Source organism: Suncus etruscus, chromosome 14 (genome assembly GCF_024139225.1).
Source record: "Suncus etruscus isolate mSunEtr1 chromosome 14, mSunEtr1.pri.cur, whole genome shotgun sequence".
NCBI classification, from domain to species: Eukaryota; Metazoa; Chordata; class Mammalia; order Eulipotyphla; family Soricidae; genus Suncus; species Suncus etruscus.
The window spans coordinates 4,743,645-4,771,288 of NC_064861.1; the positions used below are offsets into that span (position 1 = coordinate 4,743,645).

General features: G+C 37.7%; 1 protein-coding gene and 1 non-coding gene across 2 annotated transcripts in view; one reads left to right on the top strand and one right to left on the bottom strand.

Annotated features, from left to right (window-relative positions):
• DKK2 (dickkopf WNT signaling pathway inhibitor 2) overlaps positions 1 to 27,644 on the bottom strand; it is a 98,031-nt gene that overhangs the window by 11,006 nt on the left and 59,381 nt on the right. The gene's annotated exons all lie outside the window — the stretch shown is intronic.
• LOC126028931 (small nucleolar RNA U3) lies at positions 22,868 to 23,079 on the top strand. The gene has a single exon (XR_007502605.1). It is a non-coding gene; the product is annotated as a small nucleolar RNA U3 (small nucleolar RNA).

The following is a 27,644-nucleotide window of genomic DNA, read 5'->3' on the forward strand; positions in this document are numbered from 1 at the left end:
TTAGAAAACATTTATTTCACAATTTGACATATTTTCATCACAAGCTTTATCTTTTTAGTATGTTTTGCATTTTGCAAATTTCACATGACTCATTAAAATAACTTTTTGTTCAGTTATCCTAAAATTAATAAAAATATTTCTAGGATTATTTTGTTCTTGAAAAATAGAGATAATCTAAAAAAATAATAGGTAAATTTTTAAAAGGTAGAAACACCCTTTGGAAGTTCTGTATCCTAACTTTCTAGTTGAGCCAAGTTTTACTTTTAAAGACATCATGGCAAGACAAGAAAATATACACCATTTTTTATAGCTAGGGTGCCTGATTGGCCATTAAAGCTATCTTTAGCTCAGAGTGAATTGTCCAAAATCTTTTAGTCTGTCTTCTAAGAGAGCTTTTTGTATTTCTGACTAATGCATTAGATATCAAGATTTGGAATGCATAATGGTCTTGCCTCTTCCTCATCCCTGTGAAATGGCATAAAAATAAGCATATTTTAGCACAATGTTAAAAAAAAATAAAAACAAAGAAAAGGAAGTAGAGGATCTTAAAATGACATCCCTGAAAATAATTTATGTTGTTCACACTTTGGAAAGCATTCTTATTTTAAAGTTTAGATTGTGAGACATTTAGTTTGGGACATGCAAGTTTATAACTGAGTAAATTTCTACGAACACTGTCTGATTGATCAGCTAGGGCTGATGGATTCCTGAGAGGCGGGTCTACTAATTTTCTCAGTGTATTCAGGAAGCTTCATTCAAATCCTAAGAAACAATGATTCTATGAAATTAAGACTGACTTTTCAACAGCTGAATTGTGTGACCTCTCCTCCATATGTCATTTAGCAGAAAAGAGATTCAAGGAAATTTTCTATTGGAACATAACCACATTTTCAACTGTAACTTATACTTCTATTGATAATGGGTGAACATGGGAAGAAATAACCCCAGATGGTCTGAGTACCTAGTAATTCCAAACCAAAGCATTTACCTGGAAATTATTTTTGCTTTGCTTTTGACCCAATTTTTTCTTCTTTGGAAGATATAGGATAAAACACTTCCCAATTTTATTTTCACCCGGGAAGTGACTTTACAGAATGTTCTAAACACTTTTTTGTCACAGGCTGTAATTCTAAAGTCCTGTGTCATTCTGTGCTAGGTTATGCAGTATTGGCCCAACCAAAACAGAGGAAGAAACCACACAAGTTTTCAGAGTTCCCCAAACTGGGACTGAATTCTATTATATGAAATCTTAAATGTAGCCTTATACATTTGCCAGGGCTCATGACTTTCTAAAAGGAAATCTGTAGGAAGAATTTTGGGCTTAAACAGCAACTTGAATTATGCCTTCACAATTTATTCACAAATTACACAACTGAGTCTCAGTTTCTTCTTTGAGAAATGAATATAATTCCTACATTTAATATTGTTTCCCTGCTTTTTTAACTTTAAAACTTAGGAAAAAAAGCACAGTGCAGGCAGGTCTGGACTGTGACGAGCATCTGTGAGGCCCTGAGAGTATCATTGCGTGAGGTGTCCACAGCAAAAAGTCCCATAGGATTTTTTAAAAAATATCTTCTTCAGGGCCACAAAGAGATTCCAAGAGTTAAAGTGCTTGCCTTGTATTCACTGTCTCTAGTTTGAATCCAATCCTGAATACAGAGTCAGAAAGAGTCCCTAAAGTCACTCTTCTTGAAAGAATATCACTTATTATGAAGTTTCAGAAAGTCAAGTTCTATAGGATTGGAGGTGTTCTATGGAACTGTGTTCTTAATATTTTTCTGGGACCATGATTAAGTCAGCAAACTGTGGCAGAGATTCAATGCTCTTGTTTTAGGCACTTTCTCTACATGAGATGGGGAGCATGGTAAGAACTTGGTTCTTGACAACTAGAGTCTAAGCAGGAGAGTCACTGGCTATAATAATGTTTCCATAAAGGTTCATCATCACTTCTTAGTCAGTTAGCTAAGGGGTTGTGACTGTCTAAAACTATTTTAGAAGTTAAAATAACACATGACAAATGCACCATTAAACTTAGTAGAAATATAGCATAGACTCAGAACTGTCAACACACTCATGACTGGATAGTTTCATACCTTCGAGCAGTATTGTGTATACTATACTATTATATTATATGTAGCATAGTATAACATAGCATTATGGCTTATTGGCAGAGAGAATATTTTCACTTTTTTGCATCTTGTATCCTGTGGATCTTTAGTATACAAGGTCTCTTCATCTTCCATATCAAGCAAGATAAAGAGATAAGATGCTTTGTTAATAGTTTCTTAGTCTTTATATAACATCAGATTTTCTCTTCCAATAAAAATTCCATTTAAAATCCAAACAGCAACATCCCAAAAGATTTGGAAACAACATACTTTGGATAGAACTTTTTGTTTATGATTATTAGGAATTTTGAATGTTTCTGAATAATTTTTACTCAAACATCATTTCTTTTATGCTCAAGAACCAAAATAAGCAAAACTTTGATTGTGTAAATATTTCTTGAGATAGAAAATGTTACCTTGAAATTATAAAGCTCTTAAAATATCAGGTGATATTTTCCTCCCTCCAAATGTGTTTAATGCAATAACAAAGATTAATGAAGTCAGTCCCAAGTCATTACATGAAGAGTGGGAACAATACGCCAACTCAAATGACAGCCAGAAAGATCAAAATTACTATAAAAACTTTTGTTGAAAAAGGATGGGAGATGGCTCAGTTTTAATAGAGCTGTGCCTGTTGTTCTATTGCTGGCTCTATCATCTGGAGAAAAATTTTAAGTGTGTGAAGACCTTATAATTCAGCATGATATTCTACACTATTGAGATGCAGAAGGCCTCAGGTGCCAATTATATGTGCAGGAGGAGAAAGGAGAAAGACATCTTGTGACTAAGAGCTAGGCATCATGGAATCATCCCTATTTACCAGCTTGATCCCTTCCTTAGATATCCCAGCTGGTATTTTCTAACTCACCTGTAAAACAGGCAAAGCTTTCTGCTGTCAATGCCTGTGTTCCATCTGTGTTTATCTGGAATGTTCAGTTAATAAGGATCAGCAGATATCACATTGCACTTAATGCAAATAACACTCCTGGAAGAGTTCTCATGTCATTTCTGGATTCCAAATATCAAGACAAACCACAAGAGAGTTTGAACCTGCCTCAAAGTGTCTAAAATAATGATAGTGTGAAAACATCTGGGTGGATTAGTTACCTGAGATGTAGACAGATGAGATGACACAACCACTAGTCACTTATTTCAGATATTTACAAGATGACTTTGTTGAAAAGTTTTAAGTTGGATAGTACTTTTAGTGTCTGATGATAGCAATAATATGGCCACATGTTGTTTATTAAAATAAATTTAAAATAAAATCTATCAATACATACATTCTTTTTCAGTATCCTACCCCCATAAGCTAATTAAATTTCTGTTGAGTGAAAGAAGAAAGGTCAGTATTCAAGTGCAAAGGAAATTAATGTCTATAGAACATGGCACAGAGAAAAACATCACTCATTGGTTTATAATCTACTATCTAAAATTTATACTTAAATGCTTCTCCAAAGGATGGGAAATGCAGAAAATTATGAGCCAGATGATAGATCACTTAGTTTGTGTGACCCTAGTGTTCAAATATCAGTATCAGAAATATGGTTCATCTTGTGATGACATACTCAATGTGTTAGTAATCCCAAGAAAAACACATTGAAGACGTTGGTCCCCCACACCACCCTCAACCCAGTACATCTGCTTTGGTGTGGTGACCAGAACATTCCCAATAGTGCAAGAGAGGTCAGATGATTTGTTACTAGATGAAAAAAATGGAATCATGTCTCTGAGCTTATGTCACTTCTCCTCTATCCCATTGGCACATTTCACAGTGTGCACCTCTGAGTTTCTCCTGCTGCTTCCCTTGGCTCTCATTCATCACTAAGGATCCCCAGATGTACTGGCATTGTACTCTTTTTAACACCGCTGTGTCTGGACTCACATTCCAAAGATTTTGCAGCAAATACAAGCTTTAAAATGTGAGATGGGGGTGGAGCAGTAAGAAAGAAGAGCAGAATACAGCTAAGAAAGCAATGCGTCCCCCAGTCCTAACAGTCGGTATGTCGTACTCAATAAAACTTGAATGTTGTTTTCATTAGAATAGAAAGTCAGGGCAAGCGAATTGTTTGGAGGATTTTGTTCTGTGTGTGTATGTGTGTTGGTTTGGGGGCACACCTAGAAATGCTCAAGGATTACTCCTGGCTCTGAGCCCAGGAATTATTTTGGAGGTGCTCTAGGGCAATATGGTATACTGGGGATTAAACCTGCATGCAAGACAAGTGCCCTCTGTACTAGACTGTCTCTCTGGACACTGGCAAACAACTGAAATGAAATTCATTAACTAAATGGTTAACAGAGTATTTGTACAACTTCCTATGTAATCCTGTGCTTTAAAAAAAAAAAAAAAACCTTCCCAGGAGGCAAAGTAATAATACTGCAGGTAAGGTGTTTGCCTTGCATGCCTCAAACCTAGGTTCAATACCCAACTTTATCTATTATCCCCTGAGTATTGCCAGGAATAATCCCCTGAGCATTGTCAGGTGTGACCCCTAGTACCCCCAAAATTACTTCTTTCTCATCTAACAGCAGAATATTTCTAGAACTAAATATGGAATGCTATTCGAAACAGATTTGGTTTCGTTTATTTCATTCAACCAAAGTAGGAAGCTGTATCAGAATAGGTGACTAAAAACATTTGGCTTTAGTATTGTGAATTATGTCTACACTAACCATCTATTATCAAGGTGTAAATGGAAATAATAGGAATACATACACTGTGTTGTCAATCACGTCCCCACTTGACTGCTCCTCTGCAAACATATTTTTTTACTGCCCAGATTACTTTCCTTTATTACTACACTGTCAGGATTCCTGTTCACATGTATACAATGTCAAAAGTGACTTCTCTTCCAGAAAACCTTCCATGCTGGTCTCCAGTCTGGGGTTATTCCATATGCCCATCTGTACCATCGTATGGTGGGTACTTACAATATTTTATGGCCTTTTTAACTATTATAATGGGCCTTAGCTTTCATGTTTCATGTCCTCATATGTTACCATTTCACATTTAATATGATAATAAACAAAATTTGGTTGCATTTATACTATGGAATTGACAAAATGCCATGCCAATAAGTACCTTTCAGAATAGGTAATGTTTAGATTTTTGAAACATATTTTAAAAAACCAGTGCAGTCATTTATCATCACATAGCTCAGGACTTTGAGTTCTTTACGAAGAGCAAAGTCAAGGGCAGTATAGTGTGAAGTCCCCATGTTGGATCCATGGCACTGAACAAATGGTCCCCCAAGCATCACCAGGATTAATCTGATGATCCCCAGCACTGCTGGGCCCAAGCAACCATACACTGTTGGCTTTAGGGATTAAAGTTGTTGGTAGGAAGCTTTAACTACTCCTGGGAACATTCCATATTTAGAACTTTAAACTCTGCTTTCTTTAGCGCACAGTTCTAGACTCATTGGTGGTTCATATTTGATAATGTTCTCAGATAATTTTCAAAAAAGCAAAGGTCAAATAACTTAAATGGCTTCTTTATGCATCTTACATTTATGTATATGAAAGATGAGGAAATTCAGCTTTCTTGACACAGCTCAGTCATAGCAACATAGGAACTAGCATGTAACTGTGTTTTCCCTAGTCTTTTCCAAGTGTTTGTCCCCTAGAAATTCATCACTACTTAATTATCTTGAACTTTCTTTTTATCCTAAGCAAAGTGAGTTCATAAGATCACTCTTCAGCCATGTTAAATTAGTTTTACTTCATTTTTACTATTACCAAAAATATAAACCATACATATAGTTTCTGAAGCAATTTTTGTCATCGATTGTTTTTATAAATACCTATATGACTCCCTTCATTAAAATTTAGGCCCTACCCCTGGGCTGACCACTTAGTCCAAGGGACTGAGATCCCCCCCATGCCAGGCGGGTCTTCAGGGTCACGCCTGGTTAATTGGGCCCTGGGCGGTGGGGAGGGAGAGAAATTCCTCCCTATGCATCCACAAACTACAGAGGCAGGTCTGCACCCGAAAGACTCCACATGCCAGTTCTTTTGTGTCTCTTCAGCTGGTATGTTGGGGGCTCTGGGCAGGACAGCTAGCCATAGCCCCCCCGGGCTGACCACTTAGTCCAGGGGACTAAGATCCCATTCAGGATTTCTCTTCTTACTATTATTCATTTTTAAAAGCGCATGGGCGCAAGTGCCTGCGCGACATAAATACTTTGTAACAGCACCCAAAAATATTCTTAATTCTCGACTGTTGTAGGAAAAAAAAAAGGAATTCCCTAGATTTGCTGGATAATATTCAAATAGGTCTCTAAAATAGTGTATATGTAGAGGTGACTTCCTATACAGTGGTCCTCTCTGACTGCCACGCCTGACCATAAACAATTCATCTATACAATGTATATAACTCCTCTGATATATTTTCCCTCCTCCACACAGAGCCCCTTCTACTCCCTCATATCCCAATCTGGATTCGTTATCTTCCCCTTAATTAACCCTGTTTACCCTCAATTCTTTAATTTATTAGGCACCAAGACTGACCTCCTTCTCCAACAGATTCTGTCCTTGTGTATTTTCTTTAACAGCTATAACTCTTTCTAAATATTCTTTTACCGTGACGATTCTATCCACTGTTTATCTTGTCTTCTCTTTGTGAGCTGTTCAATAAGGAATTTTGGTGGAAGAGTCCCTCAGTTTAATGCTTATGATTGAACCATGTCATGGGGATTGTTGGACTTGTTCTTATGATCCCCATATGAGCTGACAACGTCACGTGGCATTGTTCCTTGTTTGCATAGCTACATTAAAATGGGATAATACTATACAATCAAATAAGTTCTTATCTATTAGAGATCGGAACACACAAATCTCGTAGTGCATTGGGGCCTTACACCCTGAACATTGATATAATGACCTGGCACAGGCCTCAGAAGAATGGGCATCCTCCATTCACCCCTGAACCAGGGAAGGTATCTATGAAACATCCAAGGTTTTTTATAACAACACCTGGAAGCAATCCTCTACCAGGAAGACACTACCATGGCTCTGACATCGACCTGCTCAAAAGAGCCTTCCCTTAACACTAAGAAGACTTGACAACAACAACGACCTGCTTACAGGACAGGGTTCTCTGCATTGCCCTTTAATTGTGAGGTGAAACGAAAGGACACTCTGCACCATCCTGACTGCAATATAGGAAATGCAGATTCCAGGATCTTTAATACAGAAACATGATACCAACAATAGAGACTGTGTGAAAAATAAAAGTGTATTGGCACTACAGACAATGACCTGGATTGGAAAAACTAGTTTTCCTGGAGCCTAGAGTTGGTCTTATGCCAGGAAACTTTAGGGGTAGGGTCTCCTTGTATTTAGGCCAAAGCTTTTCCGTTCCATGTCCCTCATGTTTTGGTGTGCCTATGCAAACAATAATTGCCACTCTAACACCGTTTTTACTGTGCTCCTATGACTCTAATCCTTAAGAGAAACAAACCACTTAAACTTTTGAGGTTGAGTTAAACTAATATGCATCTGCATGGAAATGTAAAAAAGTACTTTGCCTTCAATGTTTAAGGAGTTACATAAGTGTTATGTCTTTAGATTACTTTGTGTGCTGCTAAGAAATATTATGTACTATTGTCTGGGGACTTGAGGGACAAAGCAATTGTACATAGGCTCTGTTTTATTTTTCTTAATGTTCTTTGGCTGACAGTTCAAAGTTAAGATATCAGCAATAGGACTACTGAGAATTCTGTTTATGGGTGATTGTCCTTCCAGTGTAACTTTACCTTGTCCTTTCTTTGCATCTTTGTTCTCATAATTAAAAATAAAAATTAATAAAAAAGAACTATAACCAAAAAAGTTTAGGCCCTACTCCCCAATTTAGGAAATTAAAGTAATTTTAAAGATATTTTATTCAGCTTAAATTAGGTTTATATTTGACATTTGTTTTAGAATAACATATAAATCTGTTGTATAGGTATAGAGACATGAATTAAGAATTTTTGCCTTCTAGGTCAGATTTGCTACATAGTTTAAGTCAAGCCGAGTTTAGAGTTTAAATATTTCACTCTTTTTAAAAAGGTTAACTTTTCAAAACTGAATCTTAAGTCCAGACTCTAGAGTATCCCTTTCCTTCATATTCTGCAGGAAGAGGAAAGACACACCTGGACACAGCAGGTAGCATAGGATGGGTTTGCAATTTCTAACATTTCCTGGGCTGAAATGAGATTGCCAGAACTTTATTCACACAAACAAGTCATTTCTATATTAACACAGGATGAAGAGACTTATATTGCAACCTTAGTTCTAGCTAGACTTGTCTTAGGGCAGATCAAAAACACAAAGTCAAGTGCTGCCTCCCATCTTTCCTTAGTGAGCACAGCATGTTCTAACATATGCTGATCAAATTAGACCTGAGATTCTGAGGATGGTTTGGAAAAGCCAAGAAGGAGCCCTTAAAATAAGACTGCTTATTCCACTGCTATTAGAATTGGAGCTGTACTTTCACTAATAGAGCACTCAAATCTGTTTACAACCTGAATATGATGATTCCAAGAACATCAGAGTGCCTTTCTTATAGAGAAACATAATAAGTAACAGCGAATTTGCAAAAAGAATTTGAGTCCTGCTCTCTGAGAAACTTTTAAAAAAGAAACTAAAACTTTAAAATATGGTCTCATTTGTGGAATAAGAAAAATAAAAGGCAGCATGGTAATAATATCTAGAGACAATAGTGATGATGAGGGACAAGATGATCAGTACATGGTAAGAAACAAAAAGCAGTGAGCACTGTTCGTAAGGTCCACTGTGACGATGATAGTTGGAACTTAACACTCTGGACAAGAACTGGGTTTTGAAAGGGAATAAAGTGACGTGCATGGTACCCTTTAACTATCAACAGTTCAAACCACAGCATCAAAAAAAAAAAAGAGAGCGAGAAAGAGAGAAGGAAGCAAAATGCCTGCCCCAGAGACAGGTGGTTTGGGGGTGGAATGGAGGGGAACCCAGGACATTGCTGCTGAAAAAAGTACACTGGTGAAGGGTTGTGTACATTCTTTTTTAATTGTTTATTTATTTTTTAAATAATATCTTTATTTAAGCACCATGGTTACAAACATGTTTGTAGTTGGGTTTCAGTCATATAAAGAACACCCATCTTCACCAGTGCAACATGCCCACTACCAATGCCCCATACATTCTATGACTGAAACTCAACTATGAACAATTTGTAACCACAGTTCTTAAAGAATTTATTAAAAATTATAAAACATGGTCTCATAGAATGCAGCAATTACAAAAGAATTCATCTTATTCCTGACTATAGTAATCATTGATATTTTGATAGCAATAATACATAAAACTTATCTTAAAAGAAGTGAACTTCTTAAGTGTTAACAAATTAACTGTAGGATCTGCCAACATGTGTTTCCAGAATCCCAGAGAGTTTAGTCAGTTCGCATCTGTATGCTCTGTCCTTGTGATGTCTTCAGGGAGATCTTCCCATTTCTAGGTAAACATATTGGAATATACAGCAATGGGGTGATAATACACACCCAAGTCTTTCTATCTAGTAGCTCACTGTTGACTCCCCAATCAAAGGCAAAAATATGTTTCCAGTGATACAGTTGTATGGTTTTCATTGAGGACAGACTTTATTGAAAATAATATAAAATTGTCTGGGAATTTGGGTGCATAACCTGGGTGTGGTTGAAGAGGAGTTTTACACATTTCTCACTGGAGTTGAGTTACTTGCCACATAACCTCCGCCCCATCATGGATCCTTAAATTCGTCATCTCGAAAGCCAAAGTTTCCCTCCTGCAAACAGATGCCACAGATGCTAGTGCTTCTCTACAAACTACACAGACTTCCATGAGACCCAGAAAATAACAGGCTCCTGGAAAATGCAGATATTTTGCACATGTGCTATTTGCAAAATGATTTCACAATTTGCCTGGCACTTTATTGATGCATAACTTTGCCGACAAATTAAGACTAATTGTTGACCTTTAATACAAAATACAAATTTTATTTCCTTTATTTTTTATTTTTTATTTTTTTTATGGGCCATACCCATTTGATGCTCGGGGGTTACTCCTGGCTAAGCGCTCAGAAATTGCCCCTGGCTTGGGGGGACCATATGGGACACCGGGGGATTGAACCGTGGTCCTTCCTTGGCTAGCGCTTGCAAGGTAGACACCTTACCTCTAGCGCCACCTCGCTGGCCCCCAAAATACAAATTTTAATTGTAATCATTTTTCCTTTATAAATTTCCCAATCACAAGTATTCAACTATTCTACTGGCTATTTAGGAATTATTAATTATTTTTCAGGGTCACACCTGGTGGTGCTCAGGAGTTACTCCTGGCTCTGTGCTCTGAAATCACTCCTGGCAGGAACAGGGGATAATATGGATGTCAGGATTCAAACCACCACCATGTCTTGGATCAGCTGCGTGTAAGGCAAACCCCCTACCACTGTGCTATCTCTCCAGTCCCCAGCTCTTACTTTTTAACACACATTTGTTTACAATAACAGAAACCCATAAAAGGAGAAAATAAAAATTTAGGTAATTTAAAACACATTGATTTGCTGTATAGCCTCACTTCACAAACAATAAAGAGCTCTAGAAATGTAACTAGAAGATTTTTATATACTTACATTTTTCTTAAATAATAAAATAAATGCATTTTATAAACTTATAATAGTAAAATAATGGTTTTATAACTTTAGTTTGCATATTATATGTATATAAGCAAAACGAAAATATAGAGATCCTCTTGGTGCATATTCAATGCCAGGGATCAAACTGGGGTGAGCTGTGCATAAGGCGAGCTCCTTAACCCATCCTGTACTCTATCTTTGGCTCAACTCATTTGACTTTTGACTGCTCCTGTTCTTATATTAGCCTCCTCTGTTGTGTTTTTCAGTTCAGTCTATTGTATGTATTTAGCTCTCTAACTTCTATGTGGAGTTTCCTGAGAATCTTTCTTCCTTAGATCATCCTTAGAGCTTTCTCAGTGAACACCCTTAGGACTGTAGCTTTGAAGTCTTTTTTTTTTTTGGGGGGGGGGGATAGGGGTTTGGCGCTACACCCAGTGACATTCAAGGGTTACTTCTGGCTATGCTCTCAGAAATCATTCTTGGCTTGGGGGACCATTGGGATGCCAGGAATTGAACCCAGGCTTGTCCTGGGTCAGCCACGTGCAAGACAAGCGTCCTACCACTGTGCTGTTGCTCTGGCCCCAGCTTTGAAGTCTGATAAGCTTGTTCATAGTAGGAATCATGCACGGCTTTGTCTTGATCCTTGTGGTGAGTTCTGAGTTCTTTAATGTCCCAATTCTGTTTGAGTGCTACAGATGTTCGGAGTGTGGAGGCACAGGGATATATATTGGTCAGAGAGGACCTAGGTGTTGATTGTGGGGTTGAATAACAAGCACTTGGGGTCACCTACAGGTCTAGTTTGGGAGCTTGAAGAATGTGTGGGGTTGCAGTCCTGAACTGCAGGGATGTGTTCTCTACAGTGGTTCTGTCTTACTAAGGGAGGATCCCAACCTAATTGGCCTCAGTGCTCTCCTCAGAGTCCTTGCTGTGAAAGCTTTATTTATTGGGGTTTCTGTTGATATCTGTGTAGGTTAATCCAAATTTTGGTGTAGATTGTCCCAGATTTTCTAATCAGGATTTTCCAGTCCAGTTAAGGAACCATACATTTAAAAAAAAAAAAAAAAGTAGACTTGCAGGGGCCGGAGCAATAACACAGCAGTAGGGCACAGTCTGACCTAGGACAGACCTTGGTTTGATCCCTCGCGTCCCATATGGTCCCCCAAAGCCAGGGGCGATTTCTAATCGCATAGCCAGGAGTAACCCCTGAGTGTCACCGGGTGTGGCCCAAACAAACAAACAAAAAGTAGACTTGTAGTTTGAGGTAAGATGGCTGCTTCTAAATGCATGGTTGTGAGGAACATTCATGACTGGCACAGAAAACAGAGCTTCAACTCAGGAATGCTGCCTGACCCTGAGGATTCTGCCAGACCCTAGGCTGACTATGTTTTACGAGCACTGAGCAGGTCACTCCTTCATCCTTTGCATCTCTGCATGAGTTGATGCCAGTATTTTCGCCTTAAACCCAAACTACTTTTTTGGTCCCACCCCCGCCCATGTGCATACATTTGTCTAAATGACAACTTGTAATAGAGCCAACATCTGCCTGCCAGACTCATTGGCTTCCTGGTCACTCGGAGGAGGCTAGATGAAGAGTGGAGGAGAGTTAATGGTAGAACTGCAAGTCTTGTTTCTAAAAAGTGCTGGGATGCTTTAATCTTCTCCCTTCCTTTGATGTCAGAGATTTCCTCCTCTAAAAGGTGACACTGTGACTAAATTAAACACCGGGAAACCATTTTCCAGTGAAGGGAGGTGTTACAGACACCTGCAGAGCAGGATGCCAGGTGCTTTGAATTATGTACATTAGGCTTCAGCTCTGTATGTGGGTGGGCATCTGTTCTCCTTTTGACCTTGGCTGAAATGATGAAGGCTCTGGTCAGAGAGCTAAGACTTTATTTTTACCTGATACATAAAATCACAATACAGTCCTGCTTGAGCAGGGAAGAAAGGAACTATAGGTCTCCACTGAACAACAAAGCAGTTAAAAAGTCTTTTATTTATTTAACTTTTTGTCTTAATGAAAAAAGAAAAAATATATAAATTCTATATATAATTGGTTTTTGAATCAGAAACCAAAGAAGAAATTTTAACCCAAGAACAAACATTTTAACCCAAACAACTGAAAGCTATCTTTTCTGCCAAAGTCCTGCTATCAGGTAGCACATGTAGTTGGCATTGGCACAGGGTTTCTGCCCATCTACTTAGGCAGTAAAATACACCAGTAAACAAAGCTTTGTTTTGGTTTTCTTTTATCTCATAATGCATTTATCTCACATTGCAACTTATGAATAGTTTGTACTAATTTCTCAGAGCCATTTGTCATTAATTTACTTTCCTTTTGCATCAAAGAAATGAAACATGACCTTTTTATTGTTTGTTTCCATCCAAGTAGAGCAAACTAGCTGTCTAGACTGAATACTTGATAACACAGGGAATCACATCAACATAGTTAACACAGGCTGGCATCAAAAACACTCTAAGAATAGCTCATATTTACTGTGTTTTTAGCAGGTACCATGTGTATGGCAAGAGCTTAATTTGTATGAAGCTCCTGCTTGGTGTAAAATGTCTTGAAATACAAATTTTTCAACAGTTTAATTTCAAACAGAAAAAAATGTCCAAACAGTCACAGTAGATACAGATGTTCTGTGAAAATTTATGTAAGGAGGAGTGAGCTTTTAGAGATCTCCTGAAAATATTACAAATGCAATTTGACTTCTTTCACACAGATGCCTTCCCATCTCAGTAGACAGCAAGTTTATGATGGAAGGTATTCAGGCCACACCTTAGCCACCCAGGGTTTCTCATGATCTCTCCTACTTGAGCTCCATTATCAAATCCATTTTGCTTCATTTTCAGTTTTTTTCACTCTAGCTTCTTTTCCATCTGAATTTCTCTCAGCTTCACCCCCTTTCCTCTCTTCCTGCTTACTCCTATACTTTATCATTTAAAAGCAGCATCTGTTAGCTGGACTTCACAATGAAATTTCCATCCATCCTAAGAATTGTCCACTGTTGAGTGCCTGGGCCCCTTCAGTTTGACCTGCACCCACTAGTTCTTACCTGGCAACTCACCATTCATACACTAGCTCCCTTGCAATTATTCCTGGACTCCCTGAATTGAGGTCCTTAATTAGTTTTCTCTTCATCTATGAGGGGCAGTTTCTAGAGAACTGAAAGACCCATACCTTTTTCTCCTTCAGGTTTTCTCAAGGGTCTGCTTATCACTGGGACTCCCAGGAGTGAGAGGTCCCCACTATGGGCTTCCCCCTCTCCTTCACTTTATTTCCTCTGTTGATGATATTTATGATACCCACCAGATGTGTATGAAGTGTACTTATAGCCTCCGTCCTCACTGAAATGTAATTAAGTTCATTGCAAACATATTAGAGACTCAATAGATGAAAACATATATAGATTGCAGAAACATAAATTTACCCTTCCAACAGTAAAAAGTTCCTGTCTGTAAAGTTTCTGTTGATTTTCCCCACACTAATAACTTTTCTTTGTTTTGTAAAAGTTTGCACTGATCAATAAATAAGTTGTTTTTCTAAGTCTGAGCCTTGAAGGTTTACTTAGAATAATCTGGGGTTTTGTATTTATTTCTCTTCACCCACCAGCAATGTTTTTTTCCCTTGCACAAATTGCTAATTAAAATCACAATCACTGACTATGGCAAATGTCTTGAAAGAATAGACTCCACATGGATGGTCCTATTCTGGGCACTGATTTATCCCTTAATGAAGTTTATGGTTCCTATTGGTAACTCTTAACCTGCCATGGTTCAGTTCAGAGGATTGGTTATCCTTGGGTATGTCATTCTCCACTCTTCTTCTGGCTCTACCTTTTGTCTGAAGTGAGTTTGCATCACTCTTATCTTTCTTTTCTATATTTTAAATATAAATATTTAAGCACAATGATTACAAGCATGTTTGTAGTTGGGTTTCAGCTATAAACAGAACCCCCCCATCACCAGTGCAACACTCCCATCACCAATGCCTCCTCCTCCCTCACCACTGCTGTATTCATGACAGGCATTCTACTTCTCTCATTCTTTAACATTATCATGTAAGTTGTTAGTGTAGTTATTTTCCTAACAGAGTTCACTAATCTTTGTGGTGAGCCTCAAATTGTGAGCCGGTCCTTTAGTCCCAGCCTTGGTCTCTTGTCTTATGTAGAATTTTTCCAGAATTCTCTGTTTCTTGGATTTGGACTGTCTTGTGTAGATGATATTTTAATAGTAGTCATGCCTGTAACTGTGGATCTTTCCCATTCCCACCTCCTGAGAGCTACATGTTCACATCCTCTGGCTCAAATGCAAACACTGCCAGCTCTTCTTCATCCTCCACACAGTTGAGAAACTGAAGTAGACACCTGGCTTCCTGTTCCGGAGTGTGACAGCCAAAGAAGACCCCAGCAAAAGAAAAACTCTCAAGTGCTCAGCACACAGGTAGGCTTGTCTCTGTCAAAAGGGTGGAGCCAGAAGAGTGCTACTGATTCGCTTTGCTCCACAGCCATGCACATCTTCTAGAACATGAACCCCATTATAACATGTAGTAAGAACCATACTAAAACCATGGCAATTATGGAAACAATGCAGGACAGCAGCATGCATAGAGAATGAATATGACAGCTCTGATAACCCCCAAAATAACGACCATTTCATTAGCCTCTCAGATAAGGAGTTTAGAATAGAAATATGGAGGATGTTCCTAGAACTCAAAGAAGCATAGATCTATCTGATAAGACCAAAAAGATAAAAATCAGAAAACTCCAAATTAAAATAACAGGACTGAAAAACTTGGTAGATGAAATGAAACACTATATGGAAAGCCTCTCCAACAGAGTAACAGCAGCTGAGGACAAAATAAGTGAGCTGGAAGATGAGATGCATAACAACTCTATACAGCAGAAGAGATTGGAAATAAACCTTAAAGCAAATAATCAGACAATGGAAAAATACTCAAATATTGTGAACAGATGAAAAGAGAAATTTTTGACAAGTTTAACAGAAAGAACATAAGAATCATTGGAGTCCCAGAAATCCAGGAAGAAAATCTCCAGGAAGAATCAACAGTCAAGGACATCATTACAGAGAAACTCCCAGAGCTAAAGAATACATGCAATCAAATCCTGCCTGCCAGAAGACTACCAGATACAAAAGACCCAATAAAAAGCACCTCAAGACACATCCTAGTCACAATGACAAATCTCACAGATAGGGATACAATATTGAAAGCAGCAAGATCAAAAAGAGAAATTACATTCAAAGGAGCATCCTTAAGATTTACAGCATACCTGTCACAAGAAACCATCAAGGTCAGAAGGCAGTGGTGGGATATAGTGACAAAACTCAATAAAATAAATGCTTCACTTTCAGGTTTGAGGGAAGTATACCTGGCTTCATGGATAAACAACGGCTCAGAAACTTTACAGACTCAAATCCAGCCCTGAAAGAAAAACTGAAGAATCAACTTTAAGGAAAGAAAAATCAACAGATACACCAAAATTCTACACAAAGATGACATTAAATCCCATGACAATTATCTCTCTCAACATTAATGGACTAAATGCTACTTTTAAGAAACAAAATGGGGGCCCGGAGAGATAGCACAGCGGTGTTTGCCTTGCAAGCAGCCAATCCAGGACCAAAGATGGTTGGTTCGAATCTCAGTGTCCCATATGGTCCCCTGTGCCTGCCAGGAGCTATTTCTGAGCAGACAGCCAGGAGTAACCCCTGAGCAATGCCGGGTGTGGCCCAAAAACCAAAAAAAAAAAAAAAAAAAAAAGAAAGAAAGAAAAGAAAAAGAAACACAGTGTATCAAAACTCTGAATCCAACATTTTCTGCCTTCAAGAAACATGTCTGAATAATCAGAACAAGCATAGATTCAAAATCAAAGGCTGAAGGAAAATTATCCAAGCAAACAACATCCTTAAAAAATGCTGGAGTGGCCATCTTAGTATTAGATGAAACACACTTTAGACTCAGAAAAGTTACAAGGGACAAAGCTGGTCATTTTGTACTAATCAAGGGATATGTACAACAAGAAGAAATCACACTCCTAAACATATATGAACCCAATGATGGAGTTGCAAAATATTTAACACAACTGTTGACAAACATGAAAGAAGATATCAAAAGCAACACAATAATAGTGTGAGATCTCAACAGTGCCTTGACACCCCTCAATACCAGGTTGAAATCCATGAAACATATTAGCTCTGAAAGGAGAAATGGAAGAAAGTGGACTAGTAGATAAACATATAGAGAGGACACATTCTTCTCCAATGCATATGGGTCATTCTCCAGGATAGATCACATACTGGCCCATAAAATATATCTCCATGGACTCAAGAAATTGTATAAGCTACATTTTCTGGTCATAAAGCATGGAAATTAAAAGTGAACTACAAAGAAACACAAGAGAAAAACTTTAACAACTGGAAACTAAATACCTCACTACTGAACAACCAATGGGTCAGAGATGAAATCAAAAAGAAAATCAATCTCTCTCTCTCCCTCTAACTTATTTCACTCAGCATACTAGACACAGAATAGTCTCACTCATCTATGGGCTTTAAGAAAAATAGAAGACATTTTTTGCAATAATTTTCAGAGACAAAAGAGAGGAGGGCTGGAAGGTTCAGCTCACGATATAAATCTCACCACAAAAATGGTGAGTGCAGTTAGAGAAATAACTATACTGAAAATTATCATAATAATGTGAATGAATAAGGGATGTTAGAAAACCTGCCTCAAATACAGACAGGGGGATGGTGAGGAGGGAGATTTAGTATACTGGTAATGGGAATGTTGCACTGGTGAAGGTGGGTGTTCTTTATATGAATAAAATCCAACTACAATCATATTTGTAATCAAGGCATTTAAATAAAAATATTAAAATTGAAAATTAAAAAAGATATAAAAATATTTCTGGAAACAAATGACAGTGAGGACACAAAAATTCAGAATATATGGGACACAGCCAAAGCAGTACTAAGAGGAAAAATTGTGAAAGTACACATTAGAAAGGAAGAAGGGGCCTATATAAAAAACTTAATGAAACAGCTTCTAAAATTAGAAAAAGATCAGCAAAAGAAATCAAAAGTAAATAGGCAGAAAGAACTAACCATGCTTAGAGCAGAAATTAATGATGTGAAAATGCAAAAACAATCTAAAATATTAATGAAAGCAAAAGTTGGTTCTTTGAAAAATAAACAAGATTGATAAACCACTATCAAAACACAAAGAAACGGAGAGAGAAATTTAATAAACCAGATTATGAATGAAAATGGGAAGATTACCACAGATACTGCAGAGATTCAAGGGGTAATCAGAGACTACTTTGAGAAACTCTATGCCACAAAACATGAAAAACTGGAAGTAGATAAATTCTTGGATTCTTATAATCTTCCATGGTTGAACCAAGGTGACCTAACATGTCTAAACAGACCCATCACTACTGACAAAATTAAAATGGTCTTCATGAGTCTTCCCAAAAACAGGGGCTAGAGAGATAGCATGGAGGTAGGGCATTTGCCTTGCATGCAGAAGGATGGTGGTTTGAATCCTGGAATCCCATATGGTTCCCCAAGCCTTCCAAGAACAATTTCTGAGTATAGAGCCAGGTGTAACCCCTGAGCGCTGCTGGGTATAATCCAAAAACCAAATATAAATAAATAAATAAATAAATAAATAAGAGTCTTCCCAAAAACCAAAGCTCAGGCTCAGATAGATTCACTAACAAATTCTTTCAAACCTTTCACGAGGAACTTCTACCAATCCTCTTCAAGGTCTTTCAATTTCATAAAATTGAAAAATCAGGAACACTCCCAAATAGTTTTTACAAAGATAATATCACCTTAATAACAAAACCAGACAGAGATGCTGCAAAAAAAGAAAACTACAGGCCAATATCCCTGATGAACATAGATGTAAAGATCCTCAACAAAATTCTGGCATATAGGATACAATGCCACATCAAGAATGTCATACACCATGACCAAGTAGGATTTATTCTAGGAATGCAACGATGGTTTAACATACATAAATCAATCAACATAATATACCATATCAACAAAAAGAAAAAGCATATGATCATATCAATAGATGCAGAGAAAGCATTTGATAAGGCCCAGCACCGATTCTGGATAAAAACTCTCATCAAGATGGGAATGGAAGGGGGGCCGGAGAAATAGCACAGTGGTAAGGCATTTACCTTGCATGCAGAAGGATGGTGGTTTGAATCCTGGCATCCCATATGGTCCCTTGAGCCTGCTGGGGGTGATTTCTGAGTGTAGAGCCAGGAGTAACCCCTGAGCACTGCTGGGTGTGACCCAAAAACCAAAAAAATATGGGAATGGAAGGAACTTTTTCAATATAGTCAAGCCATCCCCTCAAGCCAATGCCAAATATTTTTATGAATTTTTATTTAAGCACCATGATCACAAGCATGTTTGTAATTGTTTTTTAGTCATAAACAGAATACCCTCCTTCACCAGTGCAACATTCCCACCACCAATGTCCCCTCCCTCACCCCTGTCTGTCTTCATGACAGGCATTCTACTTCTCTCATTCTTTAACATTGTCATGCTAGTTGTTAGTGTAGTTATTTCCCTAACAGCATTCATTACTCTTTGTGGCGAGCTTCAAATTGTGAACTGGTTCTTCTGACCCTTCCATCCCTTAACTCTGTTGTCTCTAGGCCTTATTACAGTAATATTTCTAACTTTTCTTAATATCCATAGATGAGTGAGACTATTCTGTGTCTCTTTCCCTCTGACTTATTTCACTCAACATAATAGATTCCATGTATAGCCACATATAGGAAAATTTCATGACTTCATCTCTCCTGATGGCTGCATAATATTTCATTGTGTATATGTACCACAGTTTCTTTAGTCATTTATCTGTTCAGTGGCATCTTGATTGTTTCCAAAGTCTTGACATAGTAAATAGCGCTGCAATGAATATAGGTGTTAGAAAGGGATTTTTGAATTGTATTTTTGTGTTCCTAGATTATATCCCTAGAAGTGGAATAGCTGGATCATATGGAAGTTATATTTCCAGTCAATGCCAAATTTTATTCTCAATTGGATAAACTAAAATATTTCCTCTAAAATCTGGTACAAGACAAGGTTGCTCTCTCTCACCATCCTATTCAACATAGTGCTGGAATTTTTTTGCCATAGTGATTAGGCAAAAAAAAGATATCAATGACATCAAGATAGCAAAGGACAATGTCAAGTTCTTACTGTTTGCAGCTGACATGATACTATATTTAGAAAACTCTAAAGATTCTGCCAGAAAGCTCTAGAAACAATAGATTCATATAGCAAAGTGGCAGACTACAAATTAACATGAAAAAATCAATGGTCTTCTTATACAGCAATAATGATAGAGAAGAAATGGACATCAAAAAAACAATTGCACTAACATTAGTTCCCCACAAACTCAAATATCTTGGAGTCAACATCTAAAGATATGAAGGATTTATACAAAGAAAACTACAAAACTCTGCTTCAAGAAATAAAAGCGGACACACGGAAATGAAGACACATACACTGCTCATGGATTGGCAAGATTAACAACATTAAAATTGGAATACTTCCTAAGGCATTGTACAGATTTAATACAATCTCTCTAAGGATACCCATGACACTCTTCAAAGAAGTGGATAAAACACTTTTGAAATTTATCTGGAACTATAAGCACCCGCGGATAGCTAGAGCCACACTTGAGAAAAGGAATATGGGAGGCATCACTTTCCCCAACTTTAAACTTTACTACAAAACTATAGTCATTAAAACAGCATGGTATTGGAATAATGACAAAATTTTAGATCAGTGGAATGGAATAGAGTATTCAGAAAATGCTCTACAGATATTCAATCAATTAATCTTTAATAAAGGGGCAATATATGCAAAATGGAGCAAGGAAAGCCTCTTCATCAAGTGATGTTGGGACAACTGGTCAGCCACTTGCAAAACAATGAGCTCAAATCTCTATCTAATACCCTGCACAAAGGTTAAATGCAAATGGATTGAAGACCTTGATATCATACTTGAAACCATAGGTATATAGAACAACACGTAGGTAAAAACTCTGTGACACTGAAACGAAAGGTATTTTCAAGGAAGAAGCAGCACTTTCAAAACAATTAAAAGCATAGCTACATAAATGGGACTATTTTAAGCTGAGAAGCTTCTGAACCTCAAAGGAAATAATGCTTAGGATACAAAAGCAACACACATTATGGGAGAATCTATTCACCCAATATCCATCAGATAAGGGGCTAATTTCAAAGATATACAAGTTACTGACAGTACTCAACACAAACATTTAACCCCATCAAAATTGTGGAGAAGAAATGAACAGTTTCTCAAAGAAAAAATACAAATGGCCAAAAGATACATGAAGAAATAGCTCCACATTACTAATCATCAGGAAGATGCAAATTAAAACAATGATTAGGTACAATCTCATCTCATGGAGATGGTACACATCACAAAGAACAAGAATAATCAGTACTGGTGGGGATGTGGGAAAAAGGATCTCATTTATGCTGCTGTCTAGTCTAGTCCTTATGGAAAACAATATGAAGATTTCTCATAAAACTGGAAATTGAGCTCCAATTTGATCCAGCAACTCCACTCCTAGGGATATACCCTAGGAAATAAAAAAACACAATACAAAAATCACTTCCTCACACCTATATTCATTGCAGCACTATTTACAATAGCCAGACTTTGGAAACAACCAAGAGGCCCTTCAACAGATGAACGGCTAAAGAAACTGTGGTACATATATACAATGGAATATTATGCAGCAGTCAGGAGAGATGAAGTCATGAAATTTTCCTGTACATGAATGTACATGGAATTTATTATGCTGAGTGAAATTAGAAGGAGAGAGACACAGAATAGTCTCACTCATCTATGGGTTTTAAGAAAAATGAAAGACATTGAAATAATTCCCAGAGATAAGAGCCGGATGGACAGGCTCAAGATATGAAGCTCACCACCAAGAGTGGTGAGTGCAGTTAGAAAAATAACTACACTGTGAACTATCATAACAATGTCAGTACTGGAGTGAGGGATGTAGAAAGCCTGTCTCAAATACAGGCGGGGGGGGGGGTGTTAGTGGAGTGAGGAAGGGAAGAGATGGGGACATTGGTGATAGGAAGGTTTCACGGTGAAGGGGGGTGTTCTTGTTATGACTGAAACCCAATTGCAATTATGTTTGTTATCATGGTGTTTAAATAAAAAAATTATAAGAAAAGCAAGAGAAAGAAAGAAAGAAAGAAAGAAAGGAAGGAAGGAAGGAAGGAAGGAAGGAAGGAAGGAAGGAAGGAAGGAAGGAAGGAAGGAAGAGAGAAAGAAAGAGAGAGAAAAAGAAAGAAAGAAAGAGAGAGAGAAAGAAAAAAAGAAAGAGAGAAAGAAAGAAAGAAAGAAAAAAAGAAAGAAAGAGAGAAAGAAAGAAAGAAAGAAAGAAAGAAAGAAAGAAAGAAAGAAAGAAAGAAAGAAAGAAAGAAAGAAAGAAAGAAAGAAAGAAAGAAAAAGAAAGAAAGAAAGTAAAGGAATGTTGGCATGAGGGTCAGTGATATTCTCAAAATAAATATTCACAAAAATTAACCTTAAATCTTTTAAAAATGATAATATGCTAATTTCATGACAAAATTAAGTCACAAGTCAGGCACTTGTAGTTGAAGGCCTGAGCACATTTTCATCTTTAGCCCTTTAAACTTCATGCATGACCAGAGATTTAACTAAACAAATTAATTGTCCAGATTGCAGACTCCCAAAACAGTTTGGTTTATCAGTTCAAATTCCCCCAAATTTAATCTGACCTTTTACCTACCCACCATTTTTGCCGTGTGTGTGTGTGTGTGTGTGTGTGTGTGTGTGTGTGTTCTGGAGGGTTAGAGGGTGTTCATACCTTTAATGTGCTTATACTTGTAATGGGCTCATACCTGCAATGGCTTTATTCCTGACTCTGCACTCAGAGACTCTTAGAGAGGGCCATGATGGGTGCCCAGGATCAAAATCAGGTGAGGTACATGCAAGGCTAGCACCTTTATCATGGTATTGTCTCTCCAGTTTCATTTTCTTATTTAAAATTACAAACTTAAAGACTATACTTTCAAGGATAATTTCTATAGTATGTGACTAGAGAAGTTCTCTGATTGTGAGAGCAACTGAAGCCACGAGGAGGAGTCAGAGCGTCCTCTCCTGAGTGTGAAGTTGGCTCTAGGTGTCGCTTCTGCGACTGCCTCTTGACACTGATGATCATTCTTCCCTTCCTTTGGAAGGGGTAGAGGGAGAGGATGCAGTCTGAGTGAAATTAAAAATTAAAAAAAAATACAGATTTAATAAGGACATTATTATTATTTTAATATTTCTGTTACATTTTTCACAACTTGCAGAAACTTTCCTGCTATTTATTTCTTGCTGTACCTTCTTTTATTTTGTGGCATTCCCATTTGTTTCCAATCCTCATTCCATTTTTCCTGTGACAACCAGCTGTTAATTTTAAGAATGCCAGATGTTACTCTAAGATTTGAGAGGCTGTTTCCAGTGCAACTGACTTAAGAGAGAGTATTCCCATCACTGTGCTTTCTACTGGAAGAGTATTGGAGCATCACCTTTCTCTATGGCAATAACACACACATTTATAGCACCAATACAAAGAGGTGACTGGAATTCTCTCTAGTGCCAAAGTTTACTCCACATAAAAAGAACGTGAGTACTTAACAAGGGGTTAAGACAGGGATGGTTTTGGCCATTAGCACTTGGAGGACCATATGTTTTACCAGGCATCAAAATGCCTGGCAAAGCATATGGTCCCCCAAGCATGTCCATGAGTGATTCCTGAGTAATCTGAGTAAGCCTGGAGTAAGCTTTTAACACCACAAATGTGGCCCTTAAATATATCCTCCAAAAAATAAAGAACAGAACTTGTGAATATGTCGTGCATCTTCCTACTTTTCCAGTTATCAAGTGTTTTATACTCTAGACCTTAACTGTATACTAATTTATTTTTTGATTTTATTCAAGTTTATTTTAAATTCTTGAAATAATGGTCCTTTGGTATGAAAGTCCTGCTGTGGTAAGGATATGTAGGGTCAGAGCTTGGTCTAGGTATCATCTCTTGCCCATTGTCAGCCAAGCTTTAGTTTCCACAAATGAACGAGTGCAATATTAACGACTGTTTTATTTATTTTTACATTGGTGAGGGGTCAAATACGATTGTATGTTAAAGTACACTATGGATTGTTGTTTTTTTGTTTGTTTGGGGGCCATACCATGTGATACTCAGTAGTTACTCCTGGCTCTGCACTTAGAAATAACTCCCAGTGGGCTCGGGGACCATATGGGATGCTGGAATTTGAGCCCACGTCAGCCATGTGCATAGCAAACACCCTACCCACTGTGCTATTACTCTGGCCCCCTACATGTTTATTTTTACCAGAGAGAGATGGCTGTTCCAGTTGCACAGGAATTGAGATATATTTAGTCTTCAGCAAACTAGCTGTTATTTCAGAGAATAGATTACATCAGATATGAGAACAAAATTTTCTATGTGGCTGAAATTTGGTAACTCATGTTGTGGAAGAGTACCCTTTTTAAGGAGAAGGCCTGTCTGGAGAGAGTGGAATAGAAATAATTAAAGCATCACTTTGCTCTAATTGAAGATGCCTGGGAAGCCCTATAGCGCAGCTGCTTCCCATGTCTCCTCAGCAGAAATGGTTCTGTTCACAAATAAAATAATAATAAACAAGACACCATGTGCCACATGCTTAAATTAATGATCTTTGTGAATCATAGCTCTCATTGGAAGTTTAGCAAGTGTCATTCTTTTTTAACACTCCCCCATCCTCTGGAATCTGGCAGCTTCTTCATCCATGTTTCCCTCCCTGCCCTTCCGAAGTCAGAAAGGTAGAAGGCCTTTAGCTGCAGCTCGGTGAAAGAAAGAGGCAAAGATGTTCTTGATGCCAACTCACTGCTATTGGAGAAGCAGCTCAAATTAGAAGACTTTGCATGCACAAGGTTCATGCCCTGGCACTGCAAACTGTCCCTCTAGCAGCTCAGGGATGATCCTTGAGCACAGACCTAAGACTAAACCCTCAAACACAAAGCCATTGCTCCCCCAACCAAAAGGAAAACTGAAGAAACCAGACTCACTGACTCACTCCCTGCTCCTGGGAGGTTTTTCAGGGCTACAGAGAACATCCACCACTCTCTCAAGGGTGGAATCTCCTGGAATCACAGCTAACAGTCCTCAAACAGCATTGAGGAATCCGTAACAACTCTTCCTTCACACCTAAAGCTGGGCCAGCAGAAAGGACAAGGCTCAGAGGGTGAGGGCGAGGCCTGCTGCTTCAACCCCAGGGGTGTCCCTGGCCGCCCCCCAGCACTTGGGGTACCATGAGCCCGAACACTTAGCAGGTCTGAGTACTAACTTATTCTGTCCCCACGGCCATACTTGATGTTTCTGGGAGTTACCCTTAGACATCCGGAGTAGCCTTTACACCACCATCTCCCCCCCCCCCCCCCACAAATAACAAAATAGAAACAAATACAAATTCTAGGGAGGCCAAATGTTCCTGCTTGGCCTAATCAAACAGAACTCAGAAGAAAAAAAAAACCGGGAAGAAAACATTTCTCATAGTACACTCACTATTGGTTGACTGCACAATGACCAAAGATGCCTACAAGTACTGACTGGCTATTTTATTAACTGCAGAATAACCAAAGACCGCCTACAAGTACTGATTGGCAGCACTGCTTACTCGGCCCTCTAGGTCACTCCTCAAGTCTGGCTGTGTAGGTGGGACTCCCTCTTCTGCTCCTGGAACTACCTTTCCCCTTCCTTACTGCACCACATATCATCATTCACCACCGGTATTTAGAAACTCCTCTGCAGCCATCCAATAAGGTGCTTATTATAATCCATTCAAAACCTACTTTTTATGCAAATTCACTAAACAGTATGGAAGGTCTGGACTGTAAAGATAATTCAAGTACTAAGAGAACTGATATATCTTGATGGTGCACTATTTTCAGCATTTCTTTAAGAGACAAAACAAATCAAAACAAAACAAAAAACCTGCTGAGGCTTGAGCTATAGCACAGTAGTGGGGCGTTTGCCTTGCACGTGGCAGATCCAGGATGGATCTGGTTTGATCCCTGGTGTCCCATATGGTACCTCTAGCCAGGAGCGCTTTCTGAGCTGATAGCCAGGAGTAACCCCTCAGTGTGTATGGCCCAAAAAACAAACAAAAAACCTGCTTAAAATTTAGCTGATTAATTGTATTTAAGTGAAAGAACCTACATATTTAATTCATATCGTCTGCACTGCAAATATAATTTTGCAGTTTCTATTTTTTTGGGATAGACTTCACTGATCTTTCAGGGTACATTGCATATATAAATTATAATTGAAAGTTACCTGTGAATCACAGGTTTACATGTGTATTCAAGAAACAAGGGCATGGCTGTTCCATCTATAATTTAAGTCGTCATGCCTCCCTCCACCACAACCCCCACACAGTAAATGATTTCACTGTACAGAGCACATTTAGGCTGTGGGAAGGAAATAGAAAATAATGGATATATGTATAACAACATTTTATAGGGCAGTTTCATAAATTAACTAAGAAAGTAAAAAAGTGTGTTTGATTATACGTTTCTACTTCTGAGATTTAATTCAAATATTGCCTTCATGTTGAATAGATTCAGTTTTACTTTTTCTTGCCATTTTTAAGTACAGAAAGTACTAGAAGGTTACTACAGTAATTACTAAGGAATTAAATTTCTTTTTTTACTAGTTTTTCATGTCAAGCAGGCAATATTTAGTCAAGCCAAATATAGAAGACCAATTACTATATCCAATTTTCTAAAAATCACAAGATGTCTAAAAAAAGATTTTATTTGTGTAGGAAAATACTCCAAACATAAAAAAGCATTTTCCTCATGGATTAGGAATGAAATATCCCTAGTCTCCACATCACAAGAATTTGTTACATTAAACTGCTTTTATGAGGAGCTGATTGCCTCATATAAATCTATGGTTTCCATTGATCTCATCCTTCTTTCCAAGGGACTCTAGAAATTGGTCTCCAAACCAAAGGGCTGGGTTGTCATACTAACTCATTGCAAGGAAATTACAACTTTCTCTTTATGTAAATATTTTCACTTATCTGGGAAGTCTACTTAATTCCATATGCCTATATTTTTAAATGTTTCTTAAGACACATTTTAAATGGGATCTATACTCCCAGTTTATAGAATTCCTGTAAATAATTTTATTCTGAAAAAAGGTCATAATTTGGGGCTGAAGAGATGATATTGCAGAGCTGTGTTTGCCTTGCTTTCCAGGTTCAGTCCCAGGTTCCCATGTGTTTCCCTGAGCACCGACAGGAGTGATTCCTAAATGCAGAACTAGAAGTAATCTCTGTGAATTTCTGGTTGTGGTCCAAAAATAAACTTAAACAAAATGCGGCTATATTTTAAGAAAAGTTCAAAACTTTTCAAATTTTATAAAAATAAATAATATGTAACTTGCTTTATTCATAGTTGTTTTTATTTTAAGTCTCATTTATTCATATATTGTGACCATATGAATGACTGAAATCAAAGATCATAGTATTAATTATTTGTATTTATGTCAATAATTGAAATCATAGATTATGATCATATCACATTACAGTTATTTCAAATATTTGTATTTGAAAAATAAAAATTTCAAATAACTGTATTTGACAAAAAAATTTCAAAATAGTGTTAGTAGTCAAAACTATTTGTGAGGGCCTGGAGAGATAGCACAGCAGCGTTTGCCTTGCAAGCAGCCTATCCAGGACCAAAGGTGGTTAATTCAAATCCCGGTGTCCCATATGGTCCCCCGT